The following is a 23,887-nucleotide window of genomic DNA, read 5'->3' as shown; positions in this document are numbered from 1 at the left end:
CATGCAGACTGGTTTTTGTTTCCTGATATACAAAGTTACCAATCTCCTTCATCTAGCATTTGGTGATTCATTTTGGGAATTTGGGTGGTAAATTTTACTTTCAGGGGCCTTAAAAATTGTTCTTTCATGAATAACTGGAAAGAACTAAGAAATGTTTTCAGAAAGTTGATGCAAGGAGGAAAGGCATGTGCACAGCATTGCAGTTTACATTAGAAACAGAGATTTGCTTTAGAACCTGTCCTCTGTCTTAAGAATGTTGAATTTGTAGAAGCTTTTTACTACTCAATCTGTTGTTTATTGCATCCTAGAAATAATAAATTACTACATCGAAAGTACCTTTCCAAAATGTTGCTTAGTTTACATATAACCAGAATGCTGATACTACTCATTATGTTCAAAGTATCTGTTATATAAAACAAAGATTGCATTAATATAGAAGATTTAAATATTGCTTTGAAGCCAGTGTACGTAGGGCATCATTTGTTAACCTCTAAAAATACAAAGTGAGAAGTTTGCAATCAGTCTATTCTTCCAGTGAAAATGCTGCGGTTTGTAGTTGCTTTCTTCCAGTAAGTAAAGTGCTCTATGAAGTAGATTCATAGAACATCACCAACAGCAGAAGTGCCACCAACCAAAATACAAGGCTATTTTTGTGTAACAGAAAGAGCACATCTATCACTCCTGACAAGCCCTGCACTCTTGGGTTCAAATTCTAGCTCTGTAACTGCCTTTCTCTCTGAACCTCAATTTCCACAATGGGCAAATGAGGGTGGTAACACCTCTTCTCAGAGTCACTGTAACCAAAATGCCCTGTAAGCAGAAGTACCACCATTGATTCCTTAAGTACAGAGTCTAGGACACTTATTGAGTGTCCATGTGTGTTATAGAACCGTGTTTCTAAAACTTCAAGATGTAAACATATCACTTGGTGATCATATAAATTCTGATTTCAGTAAATCTGTGGTGAGGCCTGAGAGTCCAACTTTCAAATGGTCTTCCAGGTAATGCCAGTGCTGCTGGTCTGTAGATCACATTTTGAATAGCAAAATTAAACTTGGGATATTAAATTTAATACCATCACACACACATGCACACATACAATTTCAACAAGCTAGACAGTAGTAGCTTATTAAAATTGGTTAGGCAATTTAAGGGGTTTATTAAGAAGTAGATTTTGACCCAGGAATGCAGAAAACAAAGTGTTCTGAGTAGAGAAGTCAGTAGGAAGTAGACCAACCTTTGTTGAGCCCCATCTTTCTGCCAAGTAGTGAACTGGGCATTTTGCTTACAGTGACTCTGAGGTGTTATCACCTTCATTTGCCTGTTGAGGAAATTGAGGTTCACAGAGCAAGGCAGTTACAGAGCTAGAATTTGAACCCAAGAGTGCAGGACTTGTCAAAGGTTTTAGATGTACTCTTTCTGTTACACCAAAATAACCTTGTATTTTGGTTGCCTTTTGAATAGCCAGTAACTTAGCTACACTGTATGACGTATAGGGTCTGAAATGGATGCAACTGGGAGAGATGGAGGAGCCTATATCCACAGTTGGTGCATCTGAATACAGACTGTCTTCTGGATATAGATGTAATGTCTCTATCAGTGGTGGGATCTGTTCCTTACTTTGCTTTTCCTGTAGGAAAAGTGGCTGATTGGATTGGTTAACCACATGTGCCACATGGTGACAATCGCCTGTGGCTATAGGATTGGTTTGTGGCCAGATACAGAGGAAGCCTGACTCTTCTTTCTTGGCCACCTTCTGTGGTAAAGTGGAAGGCCCTAGATTTAGTTAGTTTGGGGTTTCATCAACCTACCACAGGGACAACTCCTGCTGCCCCAAAATGTTCACTGGTGCGGTGAACTATAAATAGATTTTTTAAAAAGAGTGAATGTGATAAAACTGTATGCATTTGATTTAGATGACCTCTGAGAAAATTATTCATGAAGAAAGTGAAAGGTTGATCATAAAACCTATCATTCTAGGCAGTGCTTGTGATTATGATTGTGATGAAGAGTGGACTGTTTTGACTTGGGGTAATAGCTAAAAAGATGGATGGGTGTATGTACAGTGGATCAACAGTGTTTTATTTTTGTACCATTGTTAAGGGTAATTTATATACTTGGAAGAGTTCTCATCGGGCTCATGGATACTATGAGTTTGGCTAAAGAAAAAAGTTTCGGTTTGTGGGAGTAGTGCAAAGGTTGCTCTGACTGCTAAAAGTGAATTGCACAATGAGAAGAAGATTAAAAGCGCCAACGACAGCTTTTTGTTTCCCTTTGATCTTTGTCTACTTACCTGCTATTTCCTTCCTCTCTATAAGGTATTTGTAAGTATTATATGAGTTTTACTCCTTTATCCCATGTTTAAGAGTATGTCTAAGCTTATTTCTCTGTTGATTTTCTTCATTGATTTAAGTCTTAGAAGTTACTGATTTGGATTTTCCAAAGTTATAGATGTATGGCATTATGATTGTTGCATCCTCTTGGGTCAGAATTTATAATGTCAATCCCAACATCTTGTATACAACTTTTTAAAAGTCCAGTGTATTTTATGTTCTGATGTTGTGCTGCATCCAGATACACAGCCCTTTACCATGTGAATGTGATGCCTTCAATTTAAGACCATTAATTCATTCTTCAGTTCAGATACCACAAAGCAGAGTGATTCGTGCTTTACAAAGAACCTTGACTGGCTCTCTGAATGCAGCTCACCAGGGCCTGCTTCTCTGGGCTTTCTAGAGTCTAGAAAGTCTTTTCAGAGGCCAAAAAGTCCCTGGGCATGCATTTCTGAGTTCCCTTTCACAAGCAAGTTTCAAGTTCCAATCGAAGAGCTGTAAGTAACCACATAGCCTCAAACCTAGGACCATTGAGTCCTGAACAACGACCCCAGGAGAACTTAGACGAATCAGGTTTCTGAGTCCTGAGCCCTTGTTCAGGACTCTATCGTCCTAGGTTTGAGGCATATGTGGTTACCTAGAGCTCTTCGATTGGAACTTGAAACTTGCTTATGAAAGGGAACTCAGAGATGCATGCCCAGGGACTTTTTGGCCTCCGAAAATACTTTCTAATCACTAACTGTGACACTTGGACAAGGCTCTTTACCCTCTCTACACCAATGTGGTTACTTGTATGTATGAGAGTTTCAGTTAAGATGGAAAGTGCCTTCTATTGCAGATAACTGAGATCCGATTAATACTTGCAGGAGAAATCCCTTCACTGTCCCCTTTGAGGCACTTTTTAAAGGATCTCTCCTACTTGCAGCCCCCTTTCCCTGTCCCTGCCCACCTTTTTTGTTTGTTTGTTTATTTTCACTGCAGATGACTTTAGTACATTTTTTTAACCCCAATCCATTTAGTCGTTGTTCTCTTTAGACAAGTTTTCAATGAAATCTCCTTTCCTTTTCCCTTCTCCTTTCCTTTCTTGCTTTTTTAGAGAGCTAGGATCCCACTATGTTGCCCAGATGGACCTTGAATTCCTGAGCTCAAGTGATTGTCCTGCTTCAGCCTCCCGAGTAGCTGGGACTACAGGTGCACACTACTGTGCGTGGCTTGCTTTTCTTTTCTCTGACTTTTTTTTTTTTTTTTTTTTGAGATGGAGTCTCACTCTGTTGCCCAGGCTGGAGTGCAGTGGCGCGATCTTGGCTCACTGCAACCTCCGCCTCCTGGGTTCAAGTGATTCTCGTGCGTCAGCCTCCTGAGTAGCTGGGACCACAGGTACATGCCACCACAGGTGCATGCCACCATGCCCAGTTAGTGGCAGAAACCACAGTTCCTTTTGTGCCAACCTAAATAAGTTTTGTATTTTTACTAGAGATGGGGTTTCATCATATTGGTCAGGCTAGCCTGGAACTCCCAGCCTTGAGCCCACCTCAGCCTTTCAAAGTGCTAGACTTACTTGCAGGCGTGAGCCACCAATATTGAAATACAAATAGCAATACAATTTTTTTTTTTTTTTTTTTTTTTTTAATAGAGCCTTGGTCTGTCGCCCAGGCTGGAATGCAGTGGCATGATCTCGGCTCACTGCAACCTCTGCCTCCCGGGTTCTAGCAATTCTCCTGTCTCAGCCTCCTGAGTAGCTGGGACTACAGGCATCCACCACCACACCCGGCTAATTTTTGTATTTTTTTTTAGTAGAGATGGGGTTTCACCATATTGGTCAGGCTGATCTCAAACTCCTGACCTCAGATGATCCACCTGCCTCGGCCTCCCAAAGTGCTGGGATTACAGGTGTGAGCCACCACACCTGGCCAGCAATACAATCTTAACTAAACATGTGGCAGTAGAAATCATCCAGAGGAACCTATTCAATGGAAACTGTTTTGGTTGAAATATGGAACTCTAGCCAGTAATCACAGCATTAGAAAATATGTTTTATGTATTTTTAAAATATTTAATGGAATCTTTTGATTTTTACCAGCCTTAAAAAAGAGGGAGTTGGGGGTGCAAAAACTTAAGAGTTTGTTGATCCTTTTAAGCCTATGGCATTGGGAAATGACATTGACTCCTTTCCTTTTCCTTGAAAGTTACAAAAATTGAGAGATTACCACTTTGCTCCTTACTGAAATTATGAAGTTGAAAGACCTTATTTTCCATGGCATAGAGTTGGGGTTTTTGTAGTAGACAGTAGTTGGCTTCTACTTGCATTTGTGATTATAATACTGTGATTATAATACTTGAAGAAACTGTTCTTCAAGGCTTCACATTACGTTTCTATCTGCTCTGTTTTCCCAGAATCCTTGTGATGTATAGAGAACAAGTTTGCTTCATAGAGAGATAAATGAGGCAAACAGTGATTAAAATAACTGCTGAGATGTAATGCCCTCATCACTTTCTCTCTACCTCAGCTCCTAATCACCTCTCCCTTTGAATGTCTGTAACGTTTGTTACTTAATCTCCTTATCTTGCCATTCACCATTACTGTGCCATTCTGTAATACTCAATGCTTATTCTTGCAAAATAAATCTTATTTTCCTTCCATGCAGAAGCAGCTGTAGGGTTCTTTCATTTGTTTATTTTTTGTTACCTTCCTCTGCCTCGCCCCAATTTGGGCACAGAGTTAAATTGAGTAACAGAAAAATGAAATTAATTTGAAAGAGACTTTTTGTGTTGGATAAGTCTATGTATCTATGAAGTACTCAAGGGACTTCTTGTCCTACAATATTGGAGCCACATTTTGTATCCCACCAGTTACTATTTTTATAGAAAAGAGGCTCGCCTGGGTTCTGTGTTTTACCTGGACTTTGAGGAGTCTTGGGTTCGAATAAGAGCTCTGACATTTGCTTTTATTGTGACTTCACCTCTCTGACCCTCCATTTCCTTTTCTATCACATTAAGGTATTGAACTGGATGTTACCTGGATTCTCTCTGGCCTCAGGAACCTCTGGCCGCCTTCCTGCACTGTGAACTTGCCTTCTCTGACTGCCTTCCAGTGAGCCACTATAGAGGCCCACCTTACAGCTACCCTGTTGCAGGCTTTAGAACCAAATGAGAGGACCCTGGATTGATAAGAATAGAAGTAGAGGGGAGGTGCCATTTTTCTGTTCAAGGTTATGGAATTACAGACAAGCCAAAACATGTTGGGGAAAGCCTCCCAGGTTAACGTAGGGTGAATGGAGGAGCCATGTAGGAGAGCAGCCTCTGTGTTTCAGGCCATAGATCTATATAATGGGGATAATTCTGCTTACAAAATAGAAAATAAAAGCTTCCTGGTTTGCTTATTAAGAAAAATGCTTGCGAGAGGAAGGGGTTGATAGGCAGTATAATGGTGATAGAGAGATAAACTTTTTCAAGCCATGCTTTGTCTCTGTCAGTAAGCCAGAGGAAAGATCCTGAAGTCAGATGTAGTTGAGGCAATAGAAAAAGAGCATTGTGTCCTGTGAGGGAGGACACATCCCTGCACCCAGATGAATGACAGCCTTGGAGGCAAGTGAGCCCAGTACCATGTCAGTAATTTTTGGGAAAGGAGGGTTGGGAATGTTGTGCCAGAAGCCTACAGAAGGATTTTTCAGAAGAGAGGGATAAAGGCATATTTTATTAGTGACCAGAGAGTTGTGTTGATATTGATTGCTTTTTACTGAATTATTAAAATATATCACTTGGGAATTCTTTGCACTTTATTCGCTGTGTACTAATAAGGATTCCCTAAACATGTCAGAAAATAAACAGAGATGCTTTCCTAAAGAGTGGTTATAATAGATAACTTTTTATTGTCCCAATTTCCCAAAGTATCTTGAACAGAGTTGCCTGGAGAGAGAGTACAGGAGTCTCCAAGCCTTGCTCATTACAGGTAGAAACACCCTGAGAAATAGGGCTTTGCCAGTACTATTAACATAGAACTTCCTCCCCTGGCCAGCACTCCACCTGGTCTGTGGTTACTGCTAAATTCCTTGAGGTTCAGAGAAGGAAATTATAGGAAAGGAGTATGCCCCCACCCTTCCCCCACTGCCCAGCCATCCTAATCTGCTAACAGTTGTTGGGTGAAAAAAGGGATCTGCTACCCCATCAATCTGTGGAAACCCTGGCCCCTTGGTTCACTAGTGTGACGTCTGATACCAGGTCAGGCTTGGGACCAGATTGTTGAGGCACAGGTGTTCAGTGCTGCTCAGTTTTCTTCTTGGTTTATAGGCCAAAATTGTAAAACATGTAAATGCCCCCAGTGTTATCTTCCACAGGGTATTTGTATATTACAAATACATACATTTTGAAATAAAGCAGTAAAACTCTAATGGTGGCATTTTAGGCCTTATATAGGGAGGATCTAGAAGCAGAGATTGGAAAGTTGTTCCTTAATGCTGGGGAAATCACATTGTTTGGGCAGCTACGTACTCTGCCTCCTTTTTACTGTGCCTAGCACTTTATTTGGAGGGCTGTACTCAGGGCCCTCTGAATTTCTGAATTCTACCCAGGGTAGCTGAGGTTTAGCGTGTAGCATGAAATTATGTTTTGTATTATGTATCTTTTTTTGCAGATAGTTCTGGCATAAAAAGATACCGCGTCATCTGTCACCAGTTTTTATCTGTTAGTTCCTAGATAGGGACCTGGCCAACTTCATTTCTGGTGCCAGATCTCTTTAAGACCATTTTCTAAATATGTTTTTGAGCAGAAGGAATGAGGAGTTCACCTCCTATGGAATGCATTAACAAAGCAAACTAGAAAAACAGAACTTGTAGGGACCAGCTTTTCTTCAGTGTTATCTGTTATGCCAGTAGGCCAGTTCAGGTCATGTTAGAACAAGTGATTTGATCAGCACACAGTCCCATTCTTAGATGAAATTTCTGACAATGATGATAATCTGTGGCCTATTGCTGCCATTCATACTAGAAGTTAGAAGCTCATCAGTTAATTGATTAACCAAGTGTTTGTTAAACATTCGTTGTATGCCTAGCTAGTGTTAGGTCTTGGGTAAGATGCAAAGTAAAGAAAAAGGTCTTTATCCTTAAAGAACTTACCGTCTAGCTAATAAGGTAAAATACATGCTTGTGAACCTGATGTCGTGTATATTAACCACTTAATTATATGACATGTACACTAAGGACTGAGGCCTGCAAAGAAGGGCAAGAGCATCCGTGGGTTGGAGAAGTCCAGGAGGCTTTCCCAAATAGCAAGGCAGGAAGAAATGTGGGAGTTCAGTCGGCCATCTCAGGGACTTTTAGAAATCACCCTTGGTGATTAACAAGTCATGTGAGAGGAGTGAAAAGTCAGGGGGAATCCAACAAGGGGAAGATTGTGATGGAGAGTTTTATGATTCATAACTTGGAAGGCATCGTAAAGAGCTCTGCTTCCACTTGAACCAAGGGCGACCCAGGAAATTCACAAAATAAATGGTTTGCTGTTTAACAGGAGAAACCATTGATGGTGCATCTTTGGTAACTTTAATAAAAAATAGCATTTGTCCTGAGTGTTGCATTTAAGTCTTGTGAAAGTAATGAATTGTAGTGGGAAAAAAATTTACATTTAGTAATACTTAACATTTTAAAGTATCTTAACAGTGTTTTTCCATACAGAACTTTTATTTCCTTGTTCTTAAACTGTTTCTCAAAAATTGTAGCAAAGATGTTCCGCAGGCATTTTTAATGCTGAATTAAAGGATTTCACATTACCAAGCCCCAAATGCTGACTAATAGGCAGTCATCCTACAATGCAGGGAGCATTTTAGATCAAAAATGTATTTTTTTTCTTCCACAAGAAAATATGAATTGGGAAATAGAATAAGAAGGTAAAGATAAATTATAGAAGGCTTCAAATGAGGACAAGGAAAAATAATGACATAGCATGTTTCGGTTAGCTTTCTCTGGCTGGAATAGGTTTTCCCTTTCCCTCTGGGCCTTGGTCCTCACCCTTCTGTTTCTTTCTAGTCTTCTAGTAAAAACAAGCTACATACATTACATCAGCTGCTCAGGATACCTTCACCCTCACGTCCTTTTACTTTTTCCTTCCTCACTCACTTTGAACATTGTGACTTCTGACTGTTCGTCTTGCCTCCCTTCCAACCAGTTACAGACATTCTCTTCTTCACCATTTATTCTTCTCTGTCACTTTATATTGTGATCACTCTTCATCACCAGTTCATCCTTCCATTAAGTGTATTTGCTGAGGGCCTACTTTGTGCCCTTGCTCAATCCAACACCCCTACTCTCATCACCTCTCATTTGCAAGAGAAGATGTGGAGGCTATCAGGTGTGAGCTCTCTCCATGGAGATACCCACTCTGCCCACGCACAGCTCTCTCCTTTGTTTTATAGCCAGGCTCTTGGAAAAGGGGGTCTGGGTTTAGTCTCCACTTTTCCCCTCCTTTAACCCACTGCAGCCTGGCCGCTTCTTCCACCGCCTCACTAAACTGCACAAACAAAGGTAAACTAGGAGTGACCTTCTTGTTAAAAAAGCCACTGGGTGCTTTTCATTCCTTCTCATTTCTGCTTTTTCTGTGGAGTTTGATGCTATTGCAAACTCCCTTCTCCTTGAGTTCTTTCTTCTGTGACCTCTCTGGCCGTTATTTCTTTCTCTCCTTGGAGGGCTCCCTTCCTCCTGCTGCCTCTCAAACACTGATGCACCTGTTTGTCCTGCCCTCAAACCTTTTCTTTTTCACTTTGCATGCTCTTTCTGGGGTTGCTACCTGTTTGTCCTGCCCTCAAACCTTTTCTTTCTCACTTTGCATGCTCTTTCTGGGGTTACTACCTGTTTGTCCTGTCCTCAAACCTTTTCTTTTTCACTTTGCATGCTCTTTCTGGGGTTACTACTCACTTACACTTACCTAGTCCTAGATCTAGAACTCATGTAGAATCACGAGTTCAACTTTCGATTGGACAGCTCCTTCTGCGCGTCCCACACACATCCGAAAGTTGAGAATTTCAGTTATCTCTGCACACTGACGTTTGAGCAGCCTTCTTTTAGGGCCTAGTACAATGTCTGATATCTTGCTCTACCTGGCTAGCTGCAGTCAGGGGACTTCTTTAAGGGAAGCATATCAGAATCAGGACTCAGGGTGACACAGAGGCTCCTCCCATTGTCAGTGACTGTGTTCATGCATGCCCAGTAACAAAGGAGCATTGGTTTAAAAAATCCGTGATTTCCAAAAGCCCTCCAGTAAGTTTGAAATTTATTTGCTTTGCTTCTTACACTGATTATCATCTGTTTGAGGTAGCAAGTAGCAGGTGCTGGTACCTTTCTTTGGAGGCGAAAAGCCAAGGCCCAGAAAGAATAGACATAATATGCCCACAGTCAAAAAGTGGCTCCCTAAGGAGTCAGCGCAAATTCATTTATTCGTTCACTCAACAGATATTTATTGAAAACAATATGTTTCAGGCACTAGAAATACGGTGGTGAATCAGACAGATACGGTTTTTGGCATAATGAGGTATCCTTTTTGATGATGCTTCTTATCTCTATCTTTTTTGCTCCTATTTTTTTCCATCTGATTAATGATAAATGATAATAATTAGCAAATGTTTACTATGAGCCTGGCAATATTTTAGGACTTTACACATATTAACTCATTTAATCATGATGACAACACTATCAGGTCATTGTCCTTATTATCCCATTCCACAGAGTGGGGGAATGTTGGGCAGTAAGAACTTTCGAAATGTGTCCTACCTAGCTCATACTGCTAGTTAGTGACAAGTCGTGGATTTGAACCCAAACAATCTGGCTCTAGAACCTAGTTGTAGAGTTCTCAACTGTAGTAGTTCTCAGCATGCCAAAATTAACCTGCAGCTTTACCTAACAAACATTTGGACTGACTTTGCTTTCTTGAGATATTTCCCCCCTTGGGCATTTCGTTGGCAGTAGTCTCATTTTCTAATCTGAAATCAGGAGAAAAGGAAGAAAAACTTGCAATAAAGCTTAAGTGGTTGTGACAGGTTGCTAAATAAAACTGGCTCAACTGAAGTTTTGAGATTCTTGAGAAACACTGAGAATTTCTTACAAAAGAAATTTTCCTTGTTGTAGAAAATCATGGGTCATTGCACAGTTATAAGTGTCTTAGTAAAGAGGGAATGTGGCTTGAGGCTAAGAAGCATAAAATCTTAATGAGATTATTTGTGGGCTGCTATTTATGCATAATTTTTAAACTCTTCGAAAATATGTTTTCTATCTGTTTTTAGTATGTCATCTTAGTTTCCACTGCTTTACATAATTTTGAAAATCTTTAGGGTTGCTAGAAAAAAAAACAATAATAGCAAATGTTTACATAAGAATTTAAGTTTAGAGTGTACTTTCACATATAGTAACTTGATGGTTTCTCTTTTTACTGTCTTATAAACAAAACAGTCATGAGGATATCAATTCGTGTTGAAAATTTTTTAAATTGCCAGTGTTTTCTTACATAGTAATTGTAAACTGATTTGGAAAAAAAGGAAATATAAATCTGTGAAGTGTTTACATTACTGAATAGTATGAAAGGAAGGTTTTGTTACTTCAGATTGCATATAATAACTTTAGGAAACTGCTTTAATGGGTAAATAACAATAGTATCTGGTTAAGGTGTTAGTTGATTTTCTGTACTTCAAGGCTTCTGAAGTGGGTTCACACCCACCTTTGTTTGCCAGTTTTATATCTTTTGTGTACATAGTCCTATTTCTCACTTTTCATTATTATCCAAAGGTTACCAGCCAAAACCTGTGTGGATGGTACATGGAGGATGAGATGTGTCCCTTGGGGTTTTTTGCGTTAGGGAAAATTCCTGATCTGGGACATTTGTGCCCTGACCACCAGCCCCCAAGAGATGCCACATTTCTGTCTACTTTAGATGGAAACTCTCAGTCCTACAGTAGGCTGTAGTAGATCTCAGTCTGAATAATCACAAAACCAAAATTAGGTGTGCCCACATTAATGAGATTTTTCTGTTCAGTCTCTATAGTATCCAGAGCATTCACAAAATATGTATGTGTATGAAATCTACAGGCTGCTGTATAAATAAGCCTGCTCCCTTTTGGTTATTATAATCATACAGGAAAGAAGCATCTGTTTTAGCAGAAACTGTGGAAAAATATATCTGGGTAGCCCAGGAAAAGTTGAATTGTTACTGAAGGATGTGTCACCACAGACAAGAAAAGAATTTACAAAGCAGTGGGCAGAAAATATTTTCAGACACTAATCTGTCTTTTTGGGTGATGTGAGAGTAGCATTGGTTTGTTTCTTGCTTAAATGTTTATTCATTTTTTTTTCCCAGGAGAATCCCTTTTGCTCAACTTCTTTCTGGTTTGGATAAAATGAAAAGTAAAATTGACTTAATACTAGTTATAACCTGCATGAGTCTACTGAAGATAAACTTAAGAAATATAATTATTTTTTCTAGTTAAGCTTCAGGGTCATATAATTATTATAATTCAATCATTTATTATCCCCCCCCCCCACCCTTTTTTTCTGCATGATTTAAGACATCAGAATTTAATTTGTAGCCAGAATGAAAACTGGACTTAGGAAAAACTTGAGAAGACTAGAGAGAGATTTGCATTCTGCTGCATGGTTGAACATGTCTCTAAAGTAGCAGCTTTAGAATGCCATGTCCTGATAGAATTCCCCGTTGAAAGCTAGCCAGCACAGCAGCTTCCTTGTGTCCTCCTCTTTGCCTGACCCACCGTGAAGTGTCACGAGGGCCCTAGATGTGAACCTCGGGGGCTCCACAGCCTGACAGAAGAGAACTAGTATCACTGGGCAATCCATGATCTGGCACAGAAGCCCCAGGCTGTAGATTTTGTAATTGGCCACCCACCCTGGCCCAACCTAGGATAAATATTTCTGAGTTCTAAGTAGGATGAGGAATTTAAATCCCTGTTTTTTCCTAAGTTCTTCCATAACCAATCCATGACATTGTTATGAGATCTGAGTGGAGTGCCCATGTTTGGAGAGGGAATAAAGGGAGCACATTCTGCTGCTACTAATGAATACATACTCCCGTTAACAGTCCCTTTTTCCCTAAGAATGATGCCACTGGAAGGGCCAGATCTGACTCCACCGTAGCCACTGACCCAGACCAGCTTTACCCCTAGGGTAATTGAAACCTATATTAAATGATTTGACAGGTCATAAGCAGTGCCCTCTATCCACTTAATTTTCTCAGATGCCTCCTCCATTGTGAGCTAAACCTTGGAGATTTTCGTTCTTTTAGTATATGGTTTTGATCCCTTCTAAAATGAACATCTCAGTGGGACACAAATTTCTTAAAGTTATTAGTAGTCATTTATGCCATAGTATGAATTAGTTTATTTTTCTTTGGTTTTGACAGGAAGATAAATACAATACGTTGGGGAGAAGATGTAGAACTCAAAACAAAGGGAGAAAGCAAGCTGCCACCTTTGGAAGACTGCAATGATTTCCCATTAGAATTTGCTCTCGTGTTTTTAGTGAAACAGGGCATCGTGTTTTCCATTTACCTCTACTTTCTGGCAGGGAAAGACTTGGAGTTCTTTTTACGGGTTTGACTCTTTCTTACCCCTTCTAGATGTAGTTCCATTTCCTTTCTAAGATGAAAGCTTGTCTTTGTCCCCTCCCGGAATAGTTCCAAGCAGCAGAACACAGTGAATCCTTCCAGATAAAAGACCCTGCTGATAAAATGCCAGATTGTTATCAGAGAAGCAGTGAGGGGAGTCAAATCCCTACCATTAATTACCTAGTTACAGTTTTGTTTATATCCTGTTCATTTGGGGCATGTTTTCCTTGGATGGTTTCTAGTCTATGTTCTGAACTGCAGTCTGAAGTTTGTAAAAATCCCAAAGGTCAAGGAATAGTGGGTTCCTTATTTTCTGAAAGGTTTAATGGCAAGGAAGAGAAGATCAAAGTTTCTATCTTTCATCTGGAAGGAAATAGACAAATGCTTCATTTTGGTGGTTCATTCCTCACCTCAAGTATACAAACCATAGTATGTTAGATGAAATCTGACTTCGAATACCTAGCCAAGAGGTTACCTGGAAATAGAATGACATGTATCTCTGTGAAGCCGTGAGTATCAACCAATGAATGACTAGATATCCACGCATCAAGGCCAGAGTCCAGTTGAATCTAAAATAAAACTTCTTGGTAAATGTACTTGATGCCACTGAACTGTACACTTAAAAATGGTTAAAATGGTAAATTTTAGGTTATGTAGGTTTTACCACAACAAAAATAAATATTACTTGCTTCCTGACAGCTCCAGTACTTCAGTCACAGTTGGAAATACAGTTGGACCTCATCCAGTCATTTATGGATTCAACCAACTGTAGATCAAAAACATTTGGAGAAAAAGTAAACACAGCAATAAAACATAATGCAAATGTAAAAACAATATAACGTAACAACTTACGTAACATTTACATTGTATTAGGTATTATAAGTATTCTAGAGATTATTTAAGGTGTACCAGAGGATATACATAGGTTATATGCAAATACTGTGCATACTTTACGTAAGGGACTTGAGCATCTCACGGATCCTAGAACCAATCCTCTGAGGATTCTGAGGGCCAGCTGTACAACATGGGTGGGCTGCATGGCCTGCATTATTTTGAATGGGATGGCTGTTGCATATGAAGCATTATGTATCCATTTAAGAACCGTGGGACTGTGAGTACCGAATACCTTAATGAACAGAAAAAGATGAAAAGACCATTTTGTCACCATCATATGAACATACTAGGAAGTTTGGGATTGGAAAAGAGCCCTTTCTGTCTTAAAAATGATGGACTCTGAACCGTGATAGCTGCCCTCTTTCTACAAATGAACTGAAAGAAGTGGCAATGGGTCTCTTGATGCCTGAAATAGTAGTGACTAAGGCTTCGATTATCAAATAGTGGTATTGAAATGTTCCACGAATAGAGATGTAGTACATCTGTGGTATCTGGCAGCCATTAAGTAGCCAAGCATATATTTCTTGACCATATTAAATTTGTATCTCACCTTACGCTGCTGTATTAGATTCTGTCCAAAACCCAACCCATCTTTACTAATAAGACTGCTGACTTATGATTCAGCCAGCCCTCTCAGCCTCACTGGTAATGGGGTGGGGTGGTGGTGGGGTTTTCGGACTAGACTGTTGTGTTTTTCTCATCAAGCCAAGAAACTTCTCAGACCCTGCAAACATGTTACCTGGTAACATAGCTACGGTATGAATTTTAGGATAGAAAGAAATAAGGGAGGGAGGAGAGAGAAAATAAAGAAAATAACCCTATGACATAGCTACAGTATGAATTTTTAGGATAGAAGAGAAGAGGGGAGAGAGGGAAATAAAGAAAATAACCCTGTTTCAAATCATGAAGCTTTTTTTATCGTTAACCCCAAATGCCCTTAACTCAGAACTCTGACTAAAGATGTCTCTTTTTTCCCTGTGTGTATTAAACTCATGCACTCATTCCTAGCATCATTTGAAGGTAGTTATGAGACATTCATTATGACTTCAATACCTTTCACATACTTAAATTTAGTGTTTTCTTTAGAAAAGGCTAGAAAATATAGGGACTTAGGAAGAAGTTAAGGTAAACTTAAAATATATAAAAGCTCACTTTGAGTGAAAACGAGTAAAAACAAGCCCTGACCTTCTCAGAGGTAAGAAAAGTTGAAAGTAAATGTATTCTTTAGGAAATAAAGACTTTGCCAAGAATAGCATGGTTAGTTAAAGCAGTCTGGTGTGGAAAGTGTGTCTTTTAGAAAATAAGATTTCTTTATTTTCTTCTTGACTAATACTTTTGTCAGAAGAATCATTTGAATAATAAATGAAATGCTTTGAAGTATATAGGGGAATGGAGAACTTTTCTGTGACTTGTACGAACTGGTGATACAGATTATAAACTAAGTGACGCCAAATTCCACCAGTTTACCCAGGATCTGAACACTAGCAAATGTAGGCAAAGACATAGAAATCTCCTGATGAAATCATGAAAATGGACAGAAGTGATCCAGATTGTGTAATTTCTTTTGAAATGTTATATTTATTAGATTTTAGCACCCAAAAGTTAAACAGTATTGAATTTCACACATAGCACTTTATTTTTAATCGTAGGTTGAAGGTTATGCACTTGGCATGACTGAAGAGTGACTCATACATTTTGCACTGACTTTAGTAGTAGTAGTATTATTTTGATAGGCAAGGAGGAAAGCTGGGGAGTAAGATGATACCGAATTGAGGCTAAATTTGTTAATTGATCGAACTCAGAAATCATGAATGTCACTTAATTTTCTTCTTTTTATATTCATGTGTATATCCCCTGTGAAGACTTTGAATGCTACTCATGTTTAAAATCCAACATAAAATACCATCTGATCATCAAAATTGGCAGTGGGAATTAGCAGTATTTTCTTCTAGTTAATGTTTCAAACTCTGCCACAGCTAAAATCTCATCACCTGGACACTTTGAAAGATGTGATCAGTATTCTTTATTGACATGTTTTCCATCTTAAAACACAATCACCATGAAATTAATATACTAAGTCTTGGTCACAATCCAGGGAAAGACTTGAAGGTAATGTGACTCTTCTCATAATTAGTAACCTAATTAAATGCTAGGGGGCTTCAGCTATATGGTAAGGTACCATGCTTCTGAACAAAGATACCACCACCATGGAAATTGTATACTTGTAACACTAGTATATTTTTAATTAGTGGCAGGGAATAGGTGTGTGTAATCAGTTTTGTTTCATCTTCTAACTTTGCACAGCAGTCTCCATTGTGCATTCATTTGGAATATATTGAAGAATAATCCACTGATTTAGCTTCTGTTTGTCAGAATTTAGGGTGACTAAAACTGGTATGAGTTGAAAATTACCTTTACACAATGGAATAAGCAAACTAAAAGGCTGTTCAAAATATTAGAAAGCAGGTTTAATCTAATCAAGAATGTGGGAGGGGAATCTTTTACCTTAATAACCACTACAAAATTATACCGCTCAATACAGCAGGTGAGTTTATTAAAGCTGGCCCAACAAATTTGGCATCACTTGGTTGAAATTGGAGCTGTCAGTTGTCCTTAAAATTAATAAAATCGCCTTTCTTTTAATATGTGCTATTGTTCTTCACTTCTATGGTGATAAAAATATCAGAGATGGGGAACACTCGTTTTTGCGACTAGCACAGGCTCTGCAGTGAGACAGACTTGACTTTGAATTCCAGCTTATACATTCATTCCCTTTGTGAGCTTGGGCAAGTCAGTTAACTTCTCTGAGCCTGTCTAGAACATGTGAAAGATTCAGAACATTGTCCTAAAAAATATTTTTTGTTTTTTAATTCTTGTGTGATTGTTAGGATTTAAATGTTTATTGATTTGATTTTTTAAAAGAGCACAAGGAAACATTAATTCTGATTGTAAAAGTTTAAAGGAAATAGCTGGGCTTGTTTAATTTGAGGAAGAGAAGACTTGAGATGTTTTGGAGATGGAGCTGGAGGCTAAGAAAGCACAACAGGATGTGTAAGTTAACTTATCTAATGTATATGAAAAACAACTTTATTGGGGGTATAATTGATGTAAAATAAACTGCACATGTTTAAAGTATACAATTTGATATTTTTATATACCCATAAAACCATCATCATTGTCATGGTAAGGAACATAGCCATCGCCCTTTGTTGTTTTTTGTTTGTTTGTTTGTTTGTTTGTTTTTTTTTTTTGAGACGGAGTCTCGTTCTGTCGCCCAGGCTGGAGTGCTGTGGCCAGATCTCAGCTCACTGCAAGCTCCGCCTCCCGGGTTCCCGCCATTCTCCTGCCTCAGCCTCCCGAGTAGCTGGGACTACAGGCGCCCGCCACCTCGCCCGGCTAGTTTTTTGTATTTTTTAGTAGAGACGGGGTTTCACCGTGTTAGCCAGGATGGTCTCGATCTCCTGACCTCGTGATCCGCCCGTCTCGGCCTCCCAAAGTGCTGGGATTACAGGCTTGAGCCACCGCGCCCGGCCGCCATCGCCCTTTGTAATCCTTACTCAACCTCCCCTTCCCCACCTCCCTGGCAATGATTGTTTTATGTTCTGTCGCTATAGATTAATTTGCATTTCCTAGAATTTTAAGTAAATGGAATCATACAGGATGCATTCTATTTTGTCTGGCTTTTTCACTCAGTATAATTATTTTGAGATTCAGCCATGTTGTTAGGTGTATCTGTAGCTTGTTTCTTTTTATTGCCAAACGGTATTCGATTATATGGATATACTGCAATTTGTTTGTGTACTCAGCTGTTGAACGACATTTGTGTTGTATCCATCAACTAGTAACAAATAACTTGCTAGGAACAATCATGCACGAGTCTCTTTGTGGACTTAGGCTTTCATTTCACTAGTGTAGATACACAGGAATTGAACAGGTGAGCTAAATGGTGAGTGTATATTTAACTTGTTAAGAAACTGCCAAATTGTTTTCCAGAGTGATTATACATTCGCACTAGTAGAGTATGAGAATTCTAATTGTTGCATATCCTAGCCAACACTTGGTATGCTCAGTCTTTTTAACTTTAGCCTTTCTAGTGAGTATGTAGTAGTATGTCACTGGGGTTTTAATTTAAACTTCACTAATGTCTAAGGATGTTGGGCATCTTTACATGTATTTGGCATTCATATATCTTCTTTGCTGAAGTGTCTGTTTGAAACTTTGACGCAGTTTTTCTGTTAGGTTGTTTGCTTTCTTTTCTCCTCTCTCTCTCTCTCTCTCTCTTTTTTTTTTTTTTTAAGAGATGAGATCTTGGAAAAAAAAAAAGAGAGAAATGAGATCTTGATCTGACAACCTAGCTGGAGTGCAGTGGTACAGTCACAGCTCACTTTAGCCTCAACCTCCCAGGCTCAAGCAATCCTCCTACCTCAGCCTCCTGAGTAGCTACGACTACAAGCACATGCCACCATGCCTGGCTATTTTTTTTATTTTTTGTAGAGACGGGGGTCTCATTTTGCCCAGGCTGGTCTCGAACTCCTGGCCCCAAGCAATCCTGCTGCCTCAGTCTCTCAAAGTGCTGGGATTACAAGTGTGAGCCATCATGCCTGGTTTTGTTTTCTTACTATTCTGAATATATTTTGGATGCAAGTCATTTAGGCATAGATTTCTCTCTTTTCCCTGGCATGTAGAACCAGAAAAACAAAATTAAATTGCAGCAAGTATAATTATACTGTATAAGGAAGTATTTTTTTGACTGGCAGTGTAAACATGGGCACAGGGATAACCAAAGGAGGATGTCAGACTTTCTCAGGGGGTATTTAAAAACTGACTGGCAATAGTCTATTTGGGATACTGTAGGCATGCTGAAATATGACTCAACTTACCTAATTGCAATTTTCATTTGAGAAAAGGTACCTTGAATGAATCTATTGCTAGTATCCCAATATCTGTGCTCTTTTGTGTCATTTTTCCAGGCCAAAAAAAAAAGCAGTTTTTTGGAATTTTTGAAAACTTTCCTTGTACTTTATTATTTTTAAAAATTCATTCTTTCTGGTTTTAGCTTGAAGTGTTTCTGTGAAACATGAGGAGGGTCATTCAGGGGCATTAATTAGCTTTAGCAAAAACAAATTGCAGTCTCTGCAAAGCAATCAAATTAAAAGAAATACTCAAATTTCTCTCATATAGTAGTAGCACCAATCGTTTTAGCTGATGGCATTGGGAAGATTCATTTAACCCTCTGTAGATGCAAAATAATTAATGAGATTCTAGAGAAGAGGTTCTATATGATGAAAGGGGTTGGAGTGATTGTAGCCCTCAGAAGAGTAAAGGGTGCTTTCATGACGGGATTCCAATAGAGTTAATGAAGGGTTTTCCTGTGTGTAGAAAACACTGGTCATTTGTTCTCCAACTCCACAGAGGCTCAAACTAGAGAAAATTGGCTCCAACTATAGAAAGATTGAGTATGATTAGTGTTAGATAGAAAACTTTTATTATTAGCATCAATATTATGAGATTAAGCAATGGAGCAAGAGAGGTCATAATGATATTGTAAAATAAAAAAGATAGCTATCTGCCTGGAATGTTTAAATGTCCATGATTGAATTTTGTTATTGAAGGGGACTTCGGAGATCATTTATTCTAATATGCGTTTACAGATGAGGATGTGAAAGGACATTACGTAACTTGCTGTGGCCACATTGTTAGATACTCATATTTTAATCTGAGGATGTCTTAAAAGTAGCCTTGCGTAAGAGACACAAAGGAAACCGTGTAAGTGCTTCTGCTTCACAGCAGGTTTCACTTCACAAAAAAAGTCGCTTAAAGCTGATGACTGTGTATTTCTTCTAAGCCCAAGAAGATTCTGCCAATGTGCTGACATGTATGTGTCTTTTCTTGTCGTTACTATGGTTCAAGATTTTTATTCTTGGGCAATTCAAACTTGTCTTTAAATAAATACCATACTTTGCTCAGGGGCCAACCTAATCTTCTCGGTATCGTTCCAATTTTAGTGTATGTGCTGCCGAGGCACATACTCATATTAAGTAAATTAATACTATACTTTGAATGACTGTAAGTTATTTGACCTGAGGTGATCAGTACTGAGAGAGGACATCAGGGGACACTGCCACAGCATTTGTGGAACCTGTCGCAGTCTGACGTGGGGTTCTTCATAAACTGTTGGTTGATGGCTGCAACTTGGTGGATGACTTACTTCAAAGTCCTGGTGACTAATTTGCCTTCGTTAAAGTTAATATTGAATAAAGCTTTAGGCTTTATTTTGTTTAACACTAGTTAGAGCAGTAGGAAACATATTTAGATCGTTCCTTATGTATGAGACCTGCAAATATGCATTCCAGCCATTGAAATTGGTGGGATAAATTGCCTCTAAAGGTTTCCTCATTCATTATCACAACAAAAAAAATTGGCACAAGGCATTTTAGTTGGTTGTGGTTACATTGTATTTGGGAATTCATCATTCTTTTTATGTTCCCACTAGACTATCTAGAGTGAAAACCCACATACATTTATATAATATTATGTACTTTATTTTAAAGGGTTTATCTGAGGACTAAAAATGAGAGAAAATGTTTTCAAGTACCTAGCACATTGCCTGGCGTCTTGCAGGCACTCAGTAAATATTCCTGCCTTCACTTCCTATTTTTCCTTCCTTCCTTTTAGTATGGATATCAGAATCTTTTAGAAATTTAACAGATTATTGTCAAAAAGGGAAGTTAATAGAATTGGTCTATGTTGAGCATTCCCTTGACTCACAGGATATTTAGATTGCCTAAGATTTTAATAACATTTCAGAGATAATCACCTGAAAAGTTAAATTGGTCAAAGAAAAATTTACTCAGCACCTATGATTTGTCCAGTCAGTCTTGGACTAGAATTAGAGTACTTTGAATACTAGAATAAAAATATGTATTTAATGTGACTATAGAGAGCTATCATAGGTTCTAGAAAATTTGAAAGCTAAAAAAAAAGTTTTTTAATGGCAATAAAAACATTCCTTTCTAAACCTTCTATCTATATATAGTAGGGTTATATATAATAGGGTTTAAAAAATAAGATGGTAAATTCTCTCTATTCCTTTGTATAGTATCTTAAAATGACTACCCATTCCTGTGTTTGTGAACTGAAAAATCAATCACTGTAAATATGGAATCTCTTGCGCTAAAGGATAATGGTGTGAGTTTCAACTGTATTAAATCACTTTGAGAACTTGGCCTTTGAGCAGTCCACACCAAAAGAAAGCCAGCCTGTTACTGATTTCTCAGACCCATCCACTGCCTGCAAGGAAAGGAGGAGACATGCTGAGAGGTCAAGTGTTATTGTGTTCAGCCCTCTTTAAAGAGTCAGTGGCTGCCTGAATGTGCTCATTTCTTGGTTGTTTGTGGAGGCTAAGCAGAAACATTGTGAAGGGTTTCGCCATTGGGAGGAATGTGCAGCTCTTTCATTCAGTCTGCATATGCAGCAGCCCTTACATGCAGCTCATCCCAGCCCAAGAAACACGAGGGTAAATCCGGAATGCTGTTGCAGCTGTTGCATGAGAAGAACAGTAGACCAGAGTGTGGCTCATTGGTACAGGGTCAGAGAGAAACCCCTCAGATAGACTGGGAGGGAAGATTATGCCAAATTTTCAAACTAAGTCTAGCAGTTATTTTTATTTGCTTAGGAAAGATGATTCCTTTTTATTTTCTAGGGCTCCCAATGTCTTTGTATGTACTTTGCTATAAAGTCTTTTCCATGTTTTTCCCAGAGTCGGGAAAGAGTTATTGCTAAGGTATAGCACATTTTAGTGCCCCTGAGAAGAATCTCCTTCCCAGCTGTCTAAAACATTTGGTTGGGATCTGAAAACTTTAGTTTCAAATTGTATTTGTTGTCGTCTCAAAAAATGATGAAACATTTAAATGAAATTTCAGATGAAATGTAATTTTCATACTTTATCTCTACATTTTGATCAGCAAGTAACCAGAAATTAGCATTCAGAAATCATGCATCTTTTCATTTATTTAAGAATATTTATAATTGTGAACAATTAAAGCACATTGTTTAGAGAGCTTTTAAAGTAACAACCAAATTGTATACCTTCACCCCTCCGTGCTGGAAAATTTCCTTGCCTTATTTCCTAGCACTGAAAGGGATGGTATGAATCAAGTAGCCATAGCCATTGCACCTGCCAGGCCTGTATTTCTGCCATGTTAGGTTGCTGAGTGCTGTGCCTGTTTCTTGCAGGGGCAAGTGGAGGGATGTCCAGATGATGGAGGCTGATTTCTAGCTCCCAGCAGCTGACATTTCATCTGGAGTTATTAGCCTGTGGCCTGTCAGCCTGGGTCACTGGGAGGCAGTGTGAAGGTGACCTCAAAAGCATGCTTCTCTGAGGCTTAGATTCTGTGGTTGGGCTTGTCTCAAGTGGTCACACAGTACAGTTTTTAGATATTCTGTTGTGGCTTATTGTTGGCATTTCTTCGTAATTTTTTTTAAGGGTTTAATGTGTTGCTTAGAATTAATTTGCAAAGAGCTTTGAGCTGCCCGATAGATAACGTATTTAAACATTCTACCTGAAGTTACTTTGTGTGTCTGGAAATGTGCAGTTTTTAGCTTAGCTACTGTCTACGGCTCTTGTTTTCTCCTTACTACCCACACCAAGGATTTTTTAAAAATCAAACTTTAAAAGCCCCGAACTCATTACTCTTCCAGGAAATATATTTGAATAAAGAAATCCCTGAGCTATGCAGAGGGCAAGATTACAGTCAATGCAATTTTTATGTGCTAGTGATTTGAGTTGTAAGAAAAGGAGCAGCTAGTTCGGGTGGTGGTGGAGGAACAGCTAGTTCTGATGAGCAGTTAGTTCTGATGAGTGAAATATTGGCATAGGAAGAACAACTAGAGAATCTGGCAACCTTGGCCATCACTGAACTCACCTGAGAATGTGGAAAAGGGCTTCAGCAATGCCACATTTATAACAAAAACATATTTAATAGTTACAGGACATGCAGAAATATCTGCTTTTTCCAATTCACTGGATACAAACTGTGTGTGTGTGTGTGTGTGTGGTTTCTCTCTTTTATGCACGCACACATACCCATACATACATGTTTTCCTGAAGGCGAGATTTAAAACTATGAATCACACACAACAAAAAGGAAAAAGAAATCTTGGTATAATAGCAGTAGAGTAGACAGAAAATAGACTTGGGCCCTGGACCTGGAGAATAAAGCTAATGGGCTTCACATAAACAAGTGAATAGGCCCTAGAGAAACTCAAGCCTCCTCTCCTTTCCAGCTCATTTCGAGGGGAAGGAGGAGGGCAGGCCTTTGTGAGCACTTGGAGCCTGTTTGGTACAGGCCAGGCCCTGTTTCCTCAGTCAGTTGTTGAGACAAAGAGCACTAGAGAAAAACAATTTGTAAAGTGTATAAAGGTTTTATTTTCAAATTATTCCACCTGCCTGTCTTCTAGACATTTTATTTTCATGCATTATTTCATTTAAACTTCACAACAGCCCTATGAAATGAGCATTCTTCCTTTTCCCCATTTATAGAAGGTACAAACTTAGGTTTACTGACTTATCTAAAGTCACACACTAGTAAGTGTCAGAAGTCAGATGTAAACTTAGGTCTGCTGGATTCCAGAGCATGTTCTTAAGTCCCTGTCCTATGTGCTCCGTGATAAAGAACTATGAAGACCCTGTTTCTGTTCTCAAAGTCATTTCAGTCTAGCAGACATGATGATGCCTGAGAGCTACTGTGGGGAAGGTAAGTGAGATGCACTGGCTGCTATGGCAGAGCTAAATATGCAATTGCAGTAGGCAGAGGGAAGGAAGTGATTGATTCTGATCACAGGAGGTACAGTAAAGTTTCACAAAAAAGGTAATACCTTAGCAGAGGCCAGGCATGGTGGCTCATGCTTATAATCCCAGCACTCTGGGAGGCCAGAGTGGGAGGAGCACTTGAGGCCAGGTGTATGAGACCCTGTCTCTACTTAAAAAAAAAAGAAAAAGAAAATCAGCTAGGCCTGGTGGCATATGACTATCATCCCAGCTACTCAGGAGGCTGAGGTGGGAGGATCAC

General features: G+C 39.0%; 1 protein-coding gene and 1 non-coding gene across 2 annotated transcripts in view; one reads left to right on the top strand and one right to left on the bottom strand.

The window, feature by feature from the left end:
• The window catches only part of THADA (THADA, armadillo repeat containing), a 353,351-nt gene that overhangs the window by 158,283 nt on the left and 171,181 nt on the right, over positions 1-23,887 (top strand). The window lies entirely within an intron of this gene.
• LOC112605444 lies at positions 19,740-19,842 on the bottom strand. The gene has a single exon (XR_003115435.1). It is a non-coding gene; the product is annotated as a U6 spliceosomal RNA (small nuclear RNA).

This window comes from Theropithecus gelada, chromosome 13, assembly GCF_003255815.1.
Source record: "Theropithecus gelada isolate Dixy chromosome 13, Tgel_1.0, whole genome shotgun sequence".
Taxonomy (NCBI): Eukaryota; Metazoa; Chordata; class Mammalia; order Primates; family Cercopithecidae; genus Theropithecus; species Theropithecus gelada.
The sequence above is the reverse complement of the archived record's forward strand: the minus strand, read 5'-3'. Positions and strand labels throughout refer to the sequence as shown.